The 6,000-nt window shown below is 42.5% G+C and overlaps 1 long non-coding RNA gene across 2 annotated transcripts in view; it reads left to right on the forward strand.

The window, feature by feature from the left end:
* Positions 1-5,231, forward strand: part of LOC139276271 (uncharacterized) — a 73,596-nt gene extending 68,365 nt beyond the window's left edge. For both annotated transcript variants that reach the window (XR_011595892.1, XR_011595891.1), the window contains exon 5: positions 3,248-5,231. This is a non-coding gene — a long non-coding RNA (uncharacterized lncRNA). The remainder of the gene's footprint in view (positions 1-3,247) is intronic.
* Positions 5,232-6,000: the final 769 nt, after the last annotated feature.

Consider the following 6,000-nt stretch of genomic DNA (forward strand, 5'->3'; position numbering starts at 1 on the left):
TTGGCTCCCCCGTATTTTGAGGCTGTGCCCCCTAGTTCTAGTCTCCCCGACCAGTGGAAACAACCTCTCTGCCTCTATCTTGTCTATACCTTTCATTATTTTAAATGTTTCTATAAGATCACCCCTCATCCTTCTGAACTCCAACGAGTAAAGACCCAGTCTACTCAATCTATCATCATAAGGTAAACCCCTCATCTCCGGAATCAGCCTAGTGAATCGTATCTACCCCCTCCAAAGCTAGTATATCTTTCCTTAAGTAAGGTGACCAAAACTGCACGCAATACTCCAGGTGCGGCCTCACCAATACCCTATAAAGTTGCAGCAGGACCTCCCTGCTTTTGTACTCCATCCCTCTCGCAATGAAGGCCAACATTCCATTCGCCTTCCTGATTACCTGCAAACTAACTTTTTGGGATTAATGCACAAGGACCCCCAGGTCCCTCTGCACCGCAGCATGTTGTAATTTCTCCCCATTCAAATAATATTGCCTTTTACTGTTTTTTTCCCCAAGGTGGATGACCTCACATTTTCTGACATTGTATTCCATTTGCCAAACCTTAGCCCATTTGTTTAACCTATCTAAATCTCTTTGCAGCCTCTCTGTGTCCTCTACACAACCCGCTTTCCCACTAATCTTTGTCATCTGCAAATTTTGTTACACTACACTCTGTCCCCTCTTCCAGGTCATCTATGTATATTGTAAACAGTTGCGGTCCCAGCACCGATCCCTGTGGCACACCACTCGCCACCGATTTCCAACCCGAAAAGGACCCATTTATCCCGACTTTCTGCTTTCTGTTAGCTAGCCAATTCTCTATCCATGCTAATACATTTCCTCTGACTCCGCGTACCTTTATCTTCTGCAGTAACTTTTTGTGTGGCACCTTACCGAATGCCTTTTGGAAATCTAAATACACCACATCCATCGGTACACCTCTATCTGCCATGCTCGTTATATCCTCAAAGAATTCCAGTAAATTAGTTAAACATGATTTCCCCTTCATGAATCCATGTTGCCTCTGCTTGATTACACTATTCCTATCTAGATGTCCTGCAATTTCTTTCTTAATGATAGCTTCAAGCATTTTCCCCACTACAGATGTTAAACAATAACAGCGATTAACCCAAGTCTCGAGAACCATCCCATATTGCACTCTAGTGAATTTGCCATTTCTCAAACCAGCATTCTTTTTTGGTCTATTTGGGTGGGATTACCAATTTAGTACTAATTAGTGGGCATTTCTGTGCTTTGGTTTCTGGTGTCCATTATAACCTGGGTTGAGACTGTCTAAGCTCATGTCAAATATCACTCTTCGAGCCAGCGAAGGAGAGACTTCTACTCGTCAGTCTGGATTGAATTTGAGGCTGTGGTCTCTTCAGATGACAGAACAATATTGTACCATCATTTCTTCCACAGGTTTGACTTTAAAACTCTTTCTACAATGGAAAATGGGTTAATTTGGTAAATCAATTATTTTTTCTCAACACTATTTTGTTCATGCAAGATGAAAAGAAGTCTAAAATAAAAACAAAATCCTGGAAATACAGAGTGAGTTACTGAGTATCTGAAAGAGTGTGATTTTTGCTCCACTGGGACAGTTAACCTGTCTTTCTATTTCAGGTGCTAACCTTTGTATTTCCAACATTTTGTTTTATTCATCATGTAGTTTAAGTTGATACAATACAAAGCTGGTTTTGCATACTCCTAGAAGTTGCAATTCATCTTTTTGGGGTATTGTATTCCTTTTTGGTAGGCTGAATGGTATTTCAAGGAACTAACACGTTGTTGCAAGGGGAATTTTGCAAGTTGATGGAAGTACTCCTAATAAGTTTTGCAATCAGAAGATTACTTCACTAGCAAATGCATTGACCATTGTATAGAAAATTAAAATCAGTTTGTGATGCTTACTATGTTCTTCCTGTCCATCTGCATTGTAATTCTTAGCTAGGTCTCCATTCCCATAAAATTATAATGAAGTAGTTTAACTATAGAAATGTATTTATATGATCTGATTCATCCATTCATTGTGTTGAGGCAGCTAATTGGTTTTTTTAATTGGTCATATTGCACCATTTATTTCAATTGATACTTGTTTAAATTATACTTGCAACAAAGTTTCTTTTTAATAGTTACGTTTGATTTTTTCTTATATGGAGATCCTGTGGTGATCTAGCAGCACATAATGGTTTGTGAGTTGTACGGAGATGCAGGCCATATTGTGCTGCCACATGAACACAGGAACATAATCTGTAAATTTCATTACAATGTCTTCTCATCTTCATAATAAATTGTCATCTGGTGCTTAGTAATGCTAAGCATTGAAAGCAAACCCAACTTTCTGATGTCAGCAGTGCCTTAGCAGCACGTAAATATTGGAGTTAAGCTCTTGTGAATGTCCCCAATATTAATTGTGCTGCTGGAGCAAGGCTGACTACTTCTGCTGCTGCCAGAAGTCACAGGAGCCCTCCGTATTCATAAGCAAATAGGTAAGGTAATGGTTACTTCACTGACAGATGAATCTCAACATTGCTTTGTAATCTGCCAGTATTGAAAAGTTTGTAGTACTTTTCTGTAAATAAGTTATTTGTGATTTGAGATACTATTCACAAATCTGATGTAATCTTAATGCACATTAATGTTACTAATTCTATATCCATATTTTTATAAACATGAAAGCAAACACAACCCACGTGGCATTTTTTCAAAACTGTTGAACAGAATGCGATTACTAAAACTTATCTATACAACAGAAGCACAAATTTCTGAGTCTACATTCGGAGGGCAACTGGCATAATTACCCCAAAACATTTGTCCTTGCCCAAATTGTATAATTTCTTTGCATTATTAGGTCCTTTTAAACTAATGTATTATGCTGGTGCCAACCATGTTTTTATCTTGTAGTTTTAATATTGAAGTATAATGGGACTTCTGAATATGATGTTCAACACTGTGTCTGTTTGCAATGTATTAAAACTGCTGCAGTTCCCAAATTAGTTCATTGTTGTCATTGTGCACGCTTGAATACTGCAATCTTACCTTTAGGTTATCTCTTTTTTTTTTGGTAACCTGTGTATTTTTCATAGTTATATTTGAATTATGTAACAACCTTCAGAATAATCATTTTTTGAATATGCTTATTGTATATAAGTTAACTTTTTATAATAAGTCTTGCATCTACTACATGTCCATCACATACACAAGACCTAATTTTGTTACTGTTAATCTTCATATAAAAAAAAAATAAAGCCAGTCATTGATCTGGAACAATGGGTGAGACTTTCGGCATCCATCCACCCATATTACCGCCAAGAAGCTCTTTACCGGCCATTTGTGTCTAAATGGAAAATACCGCCCATTTATCGCCAGCAGTACATTCGGCATTCAATTACTCCCAGTGATGAGCGAAACCGCCCGCCCAAGTTTTTTAAAAAATCTGACGTCATCACTTGTGCACTGCCCAGAAGACTGTTTATAATGGAAACTACTGCCCAAGTTATCGCCGCGCGCTACTTTCGGCATTTCGCCAATATACCGTCCAAAAAAACGCTCAGAAAAAGTTGCACTCACCTGATCTTAACCCGACGGTATGGACGCCATGTTGTAAATCGGAAGAAGTTGAAGAAAAGGCTGTTTAAAGTTGTTGGAAGCATTGAAGTAATTCGTGAGTGATTTTAAGCGTGTTTTAAAATCTTGACAATCATCTGAGCACATTATGGTCAATTTTGAGTAAATTTGTGGTTGTTACGGGACATTTCAAGAATTTTGAAGACAGATTACGGCATTTATAGTAATGGGGCCTGTAATTTATCAGCCAGTGTTGCTGACTACTCGCATGCTGCAGAATAGAGATGGGAGAATGTTCATTGAAGAGCGTTATGTGCCCAAAGAAGTGACAGACTGCTGAGGAGGAGACGTTGCATCCAACGCATTTACAGGGAGCAACGTTCATACCTGCACCTGTCTAATAGAACGTCCGTTAGAAGGCTGTGCTTCTGAAAAGAGGTCATCAGTGAGATATGCTAGCTCATTAAAGGAGGCCTGCAGCTTACCAGCACCATCAGGACTACATTGCCCGTTGAGGTTACTGCGACACTTTCCTTCTATGCATTGGGCTCCTTTCAGGCCTCAGCTGGTGACATTTGCTGCATCTCTTGGCACGCCACACATAGCTGCATTCGCCAGGTGACTGAAGCCCTTTACGCATACAGGATGGACTTTATAAACTTTCCTATGACCAGGGAGACACAGAGAGTGCATTGGGGTTCTCGAGAATAACAAACTTCCCCAAGGTCCAGGGTGCAATAGACTGTATGCACATCGTCATGTGAGCACCTTTAGAGGAGTCAGCAGTTTACTGTAGCCAAAAGGGATTCCACTCCCTGAAAGTGCAGCTCGTTGTTGACCACAAGCAAATAATCATGTTAGTAAATATCAATTTTCCAGGGAGCATTCATGACGCGCACACATCTAGCGGGAGAGCACTGTCTCCGACCTTTTTAAAGTCAGCCACAAGATCAATGCTGGATGCTAGATGACAAAGGATATGGCCTCGCTTCCTTGACCCCCCACCCCTCTGTAAGCCCCAGACAGATGTCGAGCGTCGCTACAAGTCACACAATATCGTCGAAAATACAATTGGGAGTGCTGAAGCACCACTTCAGAAGCCTGGACCACACTGGAGGCAGCCTACAATACCACCCTGAGCAGGTTGCTGAGTTCATTATGGTGTGCTGCATGTTGCATAACTTAGCTATCAGAGGGGACAGGAATTGCCAGATGGGACTGCCGGTTCACCTCAGGAGAGAGGGGAGGAGGACGAGGACAATCAGCCTGGCGATGAACCCATGTCCCCACCCCCCATCCCCTCCCCTCTACACCACAAGAGAAGCCCTGTGGTAGTTACGCAAGTGCAAGACTGTTGTGTCAGCAGCTCATAACTTCAAGCAAAGCGTTCATTTATGTTGGTGACAGTTACGTTACGTTACATTTCATCCTTGCCTGGCCATTGTTTGCAACCCTTGTATTGGTGGTTAACCTCCTGTTTATGAAAGACACTGCAGAACAATTGTAAGTGTAATAAAACTTCTATATAAATAAACAATTGAAAAAAACTTTAACAAGAATTTTAGACTTGCATATCAAAATTTAAAACTGGAAATAACAGACACAAACATTACAGAATAGAAACACCCACCCCGCCCCAAACAGTCAACAAATTTTTAAGAACAATTTAAGTAACTAACACCCCCCTCCGACCCCCCCCCCCCCCCCAAACCAGGCAAAATTTCTACCTCTGCCTTTACCCCCCCCCCCCCCCGCCCCAGACCTTAACACACCCTTTCCCCCAACGCTTCCCCTTGTCCTATCTACATTAACTCCAAGCCGTCTTGCAGTAGGGCACCTCGAGCGCTGCTGCTGTGGGGGGTGGGTGACAGTGGCAGAGTCACTTCTTGGGATCCCAGCGTATCCGAAGACCCGTCTCCCGAGTCAGAAGCAACTGCTTCCTCCTGACTCTCATCTGCCGGCATAGGTGGTACGGCACCTTGGGGTGCAGTGCTGTATACAGAGTCTATTGTCTGCCGCATGGAATCGGCGGTTCGACGCATTACCACAATCAGCTGCGCCATGTCCTCCGAATGACGCGCTGAAAGCATGGCAATGTTGCCGGTCAACCCACCTATCGTTTGGAGTAACTCGACCAATGTCAACACTCCCTCGACAGTGAAACCACATCCACATTGACAGCCGCCTGTCTCGGAGCATGCCTACCGTGGATTCGGCATGGGTGCTGGACCACTCGGTGTGAGGAAGAGGTGGCCGCAGATAGATAGGACCCTTAAGTCCCTGAGTCCCCCTCCACATTTTGGGTTGAGCAGCGTGGTTGAGGGTCATCCATCCCATCCTCCTCCTCCTCCTGTGGTGTCGTCTCCGGTGGTGAGCACCATTTGAACTAAAAGGGAAGACACTCCAGGGGCCTCCAAATTTCTCCAATGCTCTTG

The sequence above is a fragment of the Pristiophorus japonicus genome, chromosome 11 (genome assembly GCF_044704955.1).
Source record: "Pristiophorus japonicus isolate sPriJap1 chromosome 11, sPriJap1.hap1, whole genome shotgun sequence".
Lineage (NCBI taxonomy): Eukaryota > Metazoa > Chordata > Chondrichthyes > Pristiophoridae > Pristiophorus > Pristiophorus japonicus.